Below are 12,081 nucleotides of genomic sequence, written 5' to 3'. Positions count from 1 at the left end.
GTTGCATCCTGCCCACGTGGTAGTGTCCCGTCCCTCCCACCCCCTCCATTTTTGCAGTTGGTCAAGAGGGAGTTAGCGGGATGGTCCGTGTCCCCCCCCCGTGTGCCCCCCCTCCCGTCCCGCTTTACACTCCTCCCCATCCCCGTGATTTGTGATTTCTTCCCGGCAGCGTGGAAGGTGTTAAGGTCAGTTTGTTTTGCTGAGCATGACTGTTGTTTGATGGAAGAATTAAGAGTTGTACTCTTACGAAATTGAGACCAGTAGGGGACATACCAGACCTTAGTTCATTGACATCTTTTCAGCCCCAGTAGCTCCTGTTCTTTTCACTACCGCTTAATCCCCCAGAGAGCTAGCACTTACTACTGATGTGTTGGTGTGCACGGTTTTCCTTTCTCCGTTCTGCTTTCTGTGCCCCTGTGTCCTAATGTTTCCCAGTCTGTGGTTGTTGCTAGAATCCTGAATGAGTCGTGTCGGGGAGCTGGAGATTGGTGGGCTTCATTTCGTCTTTCGTTTGTCTTTAGCTTCTCCTTGTGTTATGTTCCCCAGTGAGAAAGCAGGTAATGTTCTCTTGGGAGTTAGTTACATACATAGCTTTCCTTTGGCTGACTAGCAGTTCTACTGACTGTCCTGGAAGTTCCTTTATTCCACTCTTCTGAAATGCACTAGGTACTGTTGGGCCCCGTTTTTGAAAACTGGCTTTGAAACACGTGTTGTTTTTGTTTTGCTTTGTTTTACTTTCCCTTTAATATCTCTTCCAGGTTAAGGTTTCCATCTTGACTGTGTTTTGCTCCTTGGAGACCACAGATTGCTCTTTCCAGTAGCGTGACAGATGCATGTATTTATGGAGAAAACGATAACTGCTCCCCCGCCCCCTCTTTTTTTTTTCTTCAGGCCAAGTGTTCCCCGTCTTTATGTTAGGAAGGGTTGTAGATGTGATTGACTCTGACTTTTTAGATGAGATTGGAGGTTACTCTTTCCTGTTTGGTTTTCATTGGAATTGAGGTGACTCTTGTTCTGTGCTTGTTTTGTGCTGCTGGGGAATTTCTCATGACTTTATTAGATGTTTTGTGGACGAGGTCAAGAATGTTTATTTTGGCTTTCAGTTTATTAGTTTTGGGTAAAATAAAACTTAACTGTTTTGAAGTCACTCTTGTGAAAATTTCCAGTATTCTCTTGTTTTTCACATTCTTTTTTTGTTTTTTTATTTATTGTAGACCCAGGCTGGCTTCTAGCTCAGTATAAACTGAGGGCTGGCCTTGAACTCTTGATCATGCCTTCATCTCCCAAGTACTGAAATTACAGGCCTGGGTCATTACTATAAGTGGCTATATTGTAGTCTTTTTTTTTTTTTTTCCAGACAGGGTTTCTCTGTGGTTTTGGAGCCTGTCCTGGAACTAACTCTTGTTGCCCAGGCTGACCTCGAACTCACAGATACCCGCCTGCCTCTGCCTCCCCAGTGCTGGGATTAAAGGCGTGCGCCACCACCACCCAGCCTTACATTGTAGTCTTAAAATTTATTTTTGATACTACCTTTTCCCTTTTTATCTGATACAAGTGTCAGCATATTCTTCCTTTTCCTTCTGTGTTGAATAAAAGTATTTAAATAAAGATTCTGCTTTCATTATGCTAACTATGGGTGGGGCTGTGAAAAATAGAATGTTGTTCTGATATATTCTGAGGTGTATTTTTAATAGTAAGACAGTCAGCGTTTGTATGCTTGTGTAAAGCGCCATGCTGTGAAGTAAATAAAGAAACACAAGTATTAAAATGGTGTCTGAAAGCTTCAACTTGTGTTGAAAAAAGAGTAGACATTGTCTCTACTTTTGGAGAAGCAGCCTTATACATTGCATCGTTCCTATGTAATAAACAGCCTTTACTTTTGAACCAAGTAAGTGGTGTGAAAAGGGAATTTTCAGTGAAGAGACTATTCAAGAGATTAAAGGGACTTATAAAGGCGGAAAAGTGGCTGGTTGGTTATATGAGATACTGAGTAGCTTGTTGTCACGGAGCATTGTATTGTGAATAAATATTCATACTCATACATTTGCCTAGAGTACATTTGTTGAGGATGGTCAAGGATAGAGGATTTGGTTTTGTAGGGTGCTATAGTGCTTTCTCAAGACAGTGAAACAATCAATGTATATTGTATCCAAGGAAGATTTCAGTGTCTGCTGAATGCAGGAAGTAGGGAAACTGACTAGAATGTTCTTGGACAGTTTTAGGATTAAGATGATGGCCTGATACAAGAAACTGGTTGTGAAAATAAATGACATTTATTGAATGCTTACAGTATTCCTGAAATTATTATAAGCTCTTTACATATATTTAATTCATTACGTCTTCATCTTAAGTCTTGTAATCATGAAGTGACTTAGGGCAGGGTCCTAACCATTAATCATCATTTATTAGTCAGGAGAGATGTAGATTTGCAGTGATGGGGCCTGTAAGTGGTTAGTAAAGCACTTTGAGTAGATGTTTGTCAGGAGTACTGTGGTACAGTGGGGGAACCCTGAGGAATTTGAGACTTTACAGTAGTCTAATAGGAAAATGAAGCATTCTGAGAAGAACCAGGAAGCAGTTTCTGCAACAGAAGCCAAGAATAGGAAGATTTTCTACAAGGTAGTATTGTTGACAATATTTAATTCAGTTTTAAAATTCACGGACAGCGGACTTAACACAAAGTTTATTGAACTAGGCCAGAAGGAATTTTGAAAGGAAGGTAACAGATTGATAAATTGTTTTCACATGATCTGTAGAGATTTTATGCTGCTATGGTAATATTTTAATATTTTCTCCTAATGTTTCCTTTGGGATTATTATTGACCATATTAGAGTCACTCAATTGTCAAAAAACGAGTTTGTCTTCAGAAAAGAAACGTGTTCTAAGATGGGTGGTGCTGCACACCTTTAATACCAGCACTCTGGAGGCAGAGACAGGAGGATCTCTGAGTTGGAGGCCAGCCTGGTCTACAGAGTGAGTTCCAGGACAACTAGGGCTACACAGAGAAAACCTTTCTGGAAAACAAACCAAAAAACCAAAAAACAATAACAACCCCCCCCCCAAAAACAATAAAACAAAAAACTAATGTTCTAAAGATAGTTTCTACTTTTACCTGCTTGTTTTCAAATAGGGTTTCTCTGTGTAGTTCTGATTGTTCTGGAACCTTTTGTGTAGACCAGGCTGACTTCAAACCCAGAGATCCTAACTATACTGTTTTGTTTACTGATTATGAATTAATAAAAGGTAACAGTTCAAGGAAGAGCATGGCAGAATATGAAGATTGGATTTTGAAAGTAGTTGGAGAAGCGGTGAAAATGACTTGACATTGCATGAACATTTCTTTTAATGTGGAGCTAAAATAAGATAGATGCTTAGACATCAGTGTATTTTGTTTGCCCTAACAGCGTCTCAGCTAAAAACTACATACTTTAATTGCTCTTTACTGTTGGTGTTTTCTGACCTGCAGCTTCCCTCATTGATGCTATTCAGAAATTTCGAGTTGAGGGCCAAAGCTTCTTTGCCCCTCTGTCAACAGCCTTCTCTTAATGCAGATTTTGTTTCCATTTTAGCCCAAAAGTAGGCACTCTGCTTCTTTCTCTTCAAAACTCAGGAAAACGTTCACAGTAGGATTTTATAATAACTTTCAACATTTTTGACCATTTTAATTGGCGTAACTATATTTCAGTGTACAAAAAAGAACCAAAGTACAGTGTTTTGGTTAAAGAGATTGACTTATACTGAAATTGGGGAAGGTATCTGTTGTACAGGATTTTTGATTTAATAGATTTCGTTATAACCAGATCAGCAAAACATTATTACTGTGGGCCATCTGTTGGGATATGGAAATAGCTTTGTTGCAAGGAACCAGATGTTGTACTTATATTTATAACAATGGCACTCACTCTACTTATTTTAAGTAACCTTTTGCTAATAGGTACCTTTGTCTGCTATACTATTTGATATATGAGAATTTGATGTTTTTCAAATAAATATTCTTGTACAGTCAGGTCAAAACAAATGACTTGTGGTGCCAAACTTTAATACTATAATAAGATAAGAACTTTTACTTTGATACCCTTTGTAGACCCAGTTTCTAATACTTTCTAGGCTACTTCCGTTGCTTAAAGAATTTTACCATAACTCTAACATTTTATTTTGGTGTGATTGGATCTGTATTAACACCACACAGTCTTTATTTTCCCTCTTAAGTGAGTGAAGTACTCTATGACAGATTCGTACTTATGAAGTGTAGTAAGAGGAACCGTTAGAAGATAGTCTTAGCTGGCAAATAGCTCAGAGATTAGGAGTGCTTGCTGTGCAGGTATAAGGACTGGAGTTGGATTCCAGTACCCATGTAACAAGCCCAATATCCTGCAAATGCCTTTACTCTCAACTCCAAGGGATTCAGCACCCTCTTCTGGCATCTGTTCCAGCTTGAGACATGAACTTGTTTCCATACACACACACAGACGCATACATGAACAACATTTTTTAAAGAAAGGCTGATGAGGTAGCTTAGTTGGTAAAGGTACTTGTTGTCAAGATTGATGACCCGAGTTTGGTCCCCAGAACCCACACAGTTGAAGAGAGAACTGACTTCCACAAATAGTTCTCTGACTGTCATATAGGCACCATGGCATACCTGTACCCTCCCCACATACATACTAAATAAATATAATAGCGTATAGTCCAAGAGAATTGTTAGAGACAGCACAAACTGCCTGTGTTGTTTTTCATTATTTTCAAATCCTATGTGGAGAAGAGTTGAGCTGAGTTGAAGAGTTGGTCATCATTCTTTGATGGCTGTGTCTAAAGGACGCTCTACTTATTTAGTTAACTGACTTTCAGTCAAAATTTTCACCTGTAGTACAAAGTGAAGAGTTGTCAACTGAATTCCTAGTCAGCAAGAGCCCTATTTAGTGGGATATAATCACATTCAGATTAGTCTTCTGATTGATTTGAAGAGTTTAGTGCTAGTGTGTATGTATTAAAAACCCTAGAAATCGGAATCTACTTTTGTCTAATGTTGAGACCTGACCTGGCCTTTTAAACCATCAATAGAGCTTAGTTTGTAATAGTTACTGTGAGATTGTTAGAGGAATGTAGTGATAGGTAAGACTGCTGGCTTTTCAGACACAGTTTCACATTTTGATTGCTTACAGAGAATGAATTTGGGAGGAGGTTATAGTATGATAAAAATAGGTTATTGTACATTCTAGATTTTGAGTGATTATTGAATTAAAATAAAGTTTGTGTTGCTTGGCTTTAGAACATTGGGAATGAGTTATAGTCACAGCAATTAACATACAGCAGTCAAAGGTAGGTTGATTCTTTGAAGGTGGCATACTGTTGGGGTAGGAAGTAAGTGGTGTTTCTGGTGTTTTCCTTGGGTTGGTGAATCTGTAACACAGGCTAGACAGGTAAGATAGGAGATAGACTGATGTTTTATCTTTTGTATAAATGAATAGCAAACACCATTAGAAATATTAATGCTTGTATGTCAGGAAATTTTGTTTCATGTTATTTAGAGCATGTGTGCTTTTGAAATCTTTCACCTTTCATTTGGGTGATGATTGATGTTGGATTTTACAGCCTTACAGGGTAACCATGAAGTCTTGACAAGAATAAGTGTCAGTTACTGTTAGTAGACCTGATATAGGAATCCATTTCCTGTATTCTCCTCTAGGCTTGTACTTTTTTTCTTTTTTCTTCTTTCTTTCTTTCTGTCTGTCTGTCTGTCTGTCTGTCTTTCTTTCTTTCTTTCTTTCTTTCTTTCTTTCTTTCTTTCTTTCTTTCTTTCTTCCTTTTGTAGAAAAGTAACAAAATTATAGTGGGGAGCAGACTTTAGATTTTTTTGAAGTGGAAGTGAAAGGCCATGGAGGTCCCAAATGGATCCAATCCTTTAGATAAGAGCATATCTTATGATGTTGTAAAGCTTAATGTAAAATTAATGGGGACAGTTTTTTGTTAAATTAGGTCCATTTTTAGACATTGGAAGCATTCTTCCTCGAGTCTGCACCTCTGCTGTCAGTATTCTATTCTGGAGGTGAGGAAGGGAAGAATGAGAATGGGAACTTAAGGATTGCTAAGTAGCAGTTATGTCTCTCACCCTCTTTCTCTCAAAATGGAAGTATATGCCAATACACTTTAGAGAAATTATCCTTGTAAGATGGTCTAGTGCAGGTGTCTAGGTTACTGAGTGAGACCTATTGTCTGTTGCCTGGTAGGTAAGAAGACTAATAGTATACAAAGGAAGTTTTACTGAATAGAAACAGAACAACAAAAACCAGAATGGGAGGAAAGCATGACAATGGCTAATTTAAATTTTCTTATGAACCTTTCTATACAGTGAGCGTGTTTCATTCAGAAAGTTTGATTTTTGTGGTTCAGATAACAAATTGGAAAACTGAGTTTTTTGAAGAGCAGTTTAAATACTTGATTCTGTCCATCTATTGGCTAAGACGTTATGTAAATAAATTGGTTTGATAAATTACTTGATTATAGTATTATGGATCAAGTTGTGAGTGTATTAGGTGATTTAAGGTTTCTTTGCATTAGGATTTTCTTATACCAAGAAATTTATTTTTTTCCCTCAAAAACAAACTGAAAATCTCAGGTTTATATGCAGTAGTTATTATTTCTCAATTAAGTGACCTGAAATGGAAGTCTAGTTTGCAATGAAAATTAGACCTAAGGATTTGTTTAACCTATTTCCATTCTCTGGCAGTTTTTTAATAAAAAAATCAAATTGCTAATGTTTATTTAAGGTACTGTTTTCAATCCAGGAACAGTGAATTAATTAATTTCTCTTATTTGATTGCTTATGAATTTGTCATCTGTTTATATCCAGAAAAGTAAAAAGTAGGGTCCCAGCCAGCAAAGGCCACAGTTGATTAGCTTGGGAGAAATGGCATAGAGCTGCCCTTCCTTCCTGTAAGTGGTACCTGTGATTGATTGCTTCTGATGACTCAGTTTTAACTGGAAAGGCAGTATCTAGCCTGTTTGAGAAACTTGATGCATTTAGGGTGAGGATAAATAGCTTTAAGAGGAGTTGATGGCCTCATGATTATTTATTTACAATAAAATGCTGAGAACCGTTGATCCAAAGCAGTGACCTTGAACCTGGGTGGTTCCGTGACTCAGTGGGCAAATACTGCGTGCTCCAAGTCTGACAACCTGAGTTTGATTCCTAGGATTCATCTGAGTTGGAAAGGAGAGAACCAACTCCTGAAAGTTGCCTTCTGACCTCCAGGAGCACATACTCCATACCCATAAATGATGAATGTCAAAACAAATTCCCAAACCCAAGAATGCCCTCATCTAAGGAGCATTTCTTCCCTGTTTTTGAGACAAGATCTTGGTATATAGCCCAGACTAGCCTTGACCCACAGTCCTTCTGCTTCAGTATCCCAAATGCTTGAATTATGGTATGTGCCGCCAGGCTTGATCTCTAAGGAACATTTGTTACTGAGATAGACGACCTAGACTTTCTGATTTATGGAAGGTTAGCAGGTTTGTTATGATACTATGATTAAGAAATCTTACTCAATCGGGCAGTGGTGGCGCACGCCTATAATTCTTGCAGTCGGGAAGCAGAGATCTTTTGAGTTTGTGGTCATCTTGGTCTACAGAACTAGTTCCAGGAGAGCTAAGACTACATAGAGAAACCCTGTCTTGGATCCCTTCCAAAACAAAACAAAACAAAACAAAAAAAAAAAGGAAGCAGGATCTTACTTTGGTAGTGGCATAATTTCAAGTAGTACGATCCTGCTTTAAAAGCCCAACACTTCCCCCCGCAAAGATACTTATATTTACTCTTAAAGGATAGAGACTGTGTCTTTCTGTTTTTATCCTCTCTGCAGTTCTCTTAACTTAATGAAAGGGGCCATGTTCTGAGGAATGTTAGATGACTGTCACTGGGAACCATCAGAGTATGCATGTGCAAACATTGATGGTTGTGATGTTACTACTGGTGATGTCATCTGGTGGGACCAGCACTAAATATGTGAGAAATGTTAGATGGCATCTGACTGTGCTTACTGCTCAGAACATGTTGTATTCAGTAAAGTAGTACAGAACAAGGCATTTTGTGTTTCATCTTTTTGACCAAGCAGTGGTGGCGCACACCTTTAATCCCAGTACTGGGGAAGCAGAAACTGGTGGATCTCTGTGAGTTCAAGGTCAGCTTGGTCTAAAGGGCAAGTTCCAGGACAGGCTCCAAAGCTTCAGAGAAACCCTGTCTCAACACCCCCCCACCTCCCCCATCCCCCCATCCCCCCCAGGAAAAAAAGAATTTTGATATTGCTTTAAATAGTGTGTATCAAGTTACCTTTTAACTGGTATGATGAGATAAATTGTAGGTCCTAGAATATTAAATTAGTCATTCAGGCCAATGAACTGCCCTATTAAAACACTTAAGGTATGGCCATTTAGCTTCTCTTCCCAAGCCTGTAGTCAGTGGTAGTTGAAATGTAGCTAATATGGCATGTTACACATCTGTAATTCCAGCACCCAGGAAGGGAGGCAGGAGGTTTGCTAGAGATTTGAGGTCATTAACCTGTTGTGAGTTGAATGCCAGACTGTTCAAAAAGGACAAAAAAGGTAGCCTGTTTGTTTAATATAGACTCTAACTGAAGCAAAATGTACTTCTAACCAGTCATTTTTCCTCTGGAACAGTAGTGCCCATAGTCTGCCTTCTTTCATAAGAGAACCCTTCAGGTATTTAAACATTATTTTTTCAACATATTTTGATGCTATGTATGTAAGGCATTATCAAATGGCAGTTACGAAGTAGTTCTGTTCCCACTGACAGGTGTGGATAGTGAACTATGGATTTACCAACAAGTAAAAGTAATGGTTTTCTTTCTACTGATGAAGAAAGTGTCTTAGAATAGGTAGTATTTGAAATGAGATGAGATATGGGCATTTTAGGTTGAGAGAATAACCAGAAATTTAAGGATGAGGCATAATGGAAGTGAGAGGGAAAGAAGCTTCCCAGACTGTGTACCAGGATATTCAGTGTTTATTGGTGTTCTCCCAGTATTTGAAGTGTGGCGAATCATTGTGGGAAATCAATAAATTGTCACATTTGGAAAAAAACTAGATGCCTTTTCGTGTACATATTCACAAAGTAGTTAAGGTAATTGAAAATTTTGATGTCTTTTGAAGTGAAAAAATGTACTGTTTTTCTCACTCTTTTGAATACTCATTAACAGATAGGAAGCCTCAGGAAAATAATAGGCTGTCTATGTATTAGAAGTGAGTTGCAAAGCTGGGAAATATTCTTATTCAAGCTTAATAGACCTAGTTTCTTAGTTTTTCAGTGATTCTATGCTTGACATGGTTTCCTTTTTTTGTTTTTGTTTTGTTTTAAATGGAGACAGGGTTTTACTACATTGCCTTAGCTGGCCTGAAATTTGGATTGTATACTAGGCTGACCTCACATTCATAGATCCACTTCCCCCTTTCCTCTAGTGCTGGAATCAAAAGTGCGTGTCACAACAGACCATGGACTTTTGGTTTCTAAATTCTTCACTTGCATTATGAATCTTTCCCTGTGAGCATTCAACGTTGTAAATGCTCTTAAGATGCCCTGCTCAAGACAGCATAGAAGTACTCCACTGTGAATTAAGAGAAGAGTTTATGAAGCTGTTAACCTCCTTGGTCTGGATACTAGCTTTCTAATGGAGCCTAAGACTGTTTACTTCTCTCTAGTAGCTGAGGCATTACCTTGGCACATATTCAGTTCCCATATTGATATACAAGAACTTCTTTGAGTAAATTCATAGAGAATTCTTCTTAGTAGAGCTATCAAATGAGTGCCTGTTTTCTTCTGATTATGTATGTGCCATTTTCTCACAGGTAATATTCATTCTTTGCTTCCTGAAATTTAAGAAAAGAAGAATAATTGTTTAAGTGTTGGAGTTGAATAAATAATACCCAAAGACTTTAGTCTATCTGCTCTATTGCATATATGTAGAAGTATATAAAATAAATCCTCAGTTACTGAGATTCAAATATTGAAATTTTTGTATATAATTCAAGTGTCTTGTTTTCTTTTGTACCAATGTGTTAGTTTTTATTTTCTTGTTCCTAATGTATTATTTGGGACATGGTCTCACTAAGTAGCCCTGACTGTCCTGGAACTTGATATATAGACCAGGCTGACCTCAAATTAAGGAAACTCTTTTGCCTCTGCTGGATTAAAGGCATGTGCAATCGTGCTAGACTCATATATTATTATATGTGCCATTATTGTAGTCAGCAAAATTGATGGTATTTTCTTTTTTTTTTCTCGAGTGTATGTGGGGTGCCTGTGTGTACACAGCATTCGTGTTTTTTGAGACAGGGTTCTCACTATATGTAGCCCAGGGAGTCTGTGATTGTTGGCATTAATTGTCAACCTAACAATTTAGAATTAGCTGACAAGGAAATGGACCTCTTTATATGCCTTTGTGTGGGGCTTTATCTTGATGCTATTATTTGGGTGACACTGGGATTCTAGAACTGAGCAAGAAATAGGTAGTGCTCATTCATGCTCTGTTTCTGATTGTGGGTGCCATGAGAGCAGCTGCTTCAGACTCTGTCACCCTGACTTCCCCACCTGTTTTGATATTTTATTTATGTTTTAACACATAAAGCTTGCCTGAAGATCGGAGTGCAAATCTAAGCCACTAGAGGCCAGGGAGTGGTGGCACACACCTTCAATCCCAGGACTTGGGAGACAGAGGCAGAGAGACCTCTGTTAGTTCAAGACCACCCTGGGCTGCACAAGATTTAATCTGTCTAAAAGTGAAACAGAGCTCACACACTTGGGATCATCCCACACCTTTAATCCCAGCACTAGGGAGGTGGAGACAAGAGTAATAAGGCTGGGTGGAGAGAGGAATATAAGGCGGAAGGAGACAGACAGCTCAGTGCAGTCTGAGGTTTGGTGAAGACAGTTGCAGTCTGGAGATGCAGTCTGAGAACAGGATCACCCTTTGGTCTGAGCATTGCTAGAGGTAAAAGGTCTCTCTAGTGGCTGGCTGCACTGCTCTGATCTTTCAGCTTTCATCCCTAATACCTGATTCCGGGTTTTATTTATTGAGACCAATTAGAAATCGCTACACCCACCATGAGGGACTGTACCTTGAACCATGAGACTTCTCTCTCCTTAGTTGCTTTTGTCTGGGTATTGCCACAGCAGCAGGGAAAGAAACACAGATAGTGACCTAGAGCTTCCTATGTAGCCCATGCTAGCCTTGAAGTATCCACTTGATTCAGCCACCAAATGCCGTCATTTTAGGCATGAGTCAACATGCCTGACCTTTCTCCTTTTTACTTTTTGTCATAATTTGACTCTTATGGTTCTTTTATCTGTCTCTTATAAACTTATAAAATTCTTTTATATTGCTTTTGAAACTGAGTCATACCTTAATTACAATAGCCTTCCTTTCCCCTTTCTTCCTTCCACCCTTCCTCTTGGTATTGGGGTCAATGGAATCTCCCTCATTCATTCATTGACTCACTCACTCACTCACTCACTCACTCACTCACTCACTCACTCACTCATTTGTTTATATGGTGGGGCTTCATATAGTCCAGGATAGTTTTGAACTCAATATAGAGCCTGGGACCACCATGAACTTTTGATTCTCCTACCTCCACCTCCCAAGTAATAGGATAAGAGGCCTGTGCCATCATGCTCAGTTTTGGAATCATCTGAAAATATTCCTCTAATCATGTCCTGATTAGAAACCCATGCTTGATTGTCTCTTGAATGAATCCAAATTATACCCTTTTTGGTCTGGTCTGTCAGTCATGCGTCTACTTGCTGTTTTTAAAACCACTTTAATTTAGTTTTATTGTTATTATGGTGCTAGGGATTGGACTCTTAGCCTCATACTTGCAAAGCATGTGCTCTTCCACTGAGCTGTCATGCAGTTCTCATTGAATCATACATACCACCTTTCTCCAGTGGAACTAGAACCAAGTTCATACCATGCATGTAACATTTTTTTTCTTCAACAAGTTCACAAGCAAATTTGAGAGGAAAAAATATATTTGTGTGTGATTCTAGGACTAATATTCAGAGAATC

At 38.6% G+C, this 12,081-nt stretch overlaps 1 protein-coding gene across 3 annotated transcripts in view; it reads left to right on the top strand.

The window, feature by feature from the left end:
• Positions 1–12,081, top strand: part of Foxj3 (forkhead box J3) — a 104,493-nt gene that overhangs the window by 781 nt on the left and 91,631 nt on the right. Inside the window, exon 1 of one of the 3 annotated variants that reach the window (XM_057784330.1) lies at positions 96–185. The exons of the other annotated variants lie outside the window; for them this stretch is intronic. The gene's annotated coding sequence lies outside the window, so the exon portion shown is untranslated. Of the gene's footprint in view, positions 1–95; positions 186–12,081 lie in introns of those variants that run through there. 3 annotated transcript variants of the gene reach the window in all.

Source organism: Chionomys nivalis, chromosome 11 (genome assembly GCF_950005125.1).
Source record: "Chionomys nivalis chromosome 11, mChiNiv1.1, whole genome shotgun sequence".
Taxonomy (NCBI): Eukaryota; Metazoa; Chordata; class Mammalia; order Rodentia; family Cricetidae; genus Chionomys; species Chionomys nivalis.
This window is presented reverse-complemented; position numbering and strand designations above follow the sequence as displayed.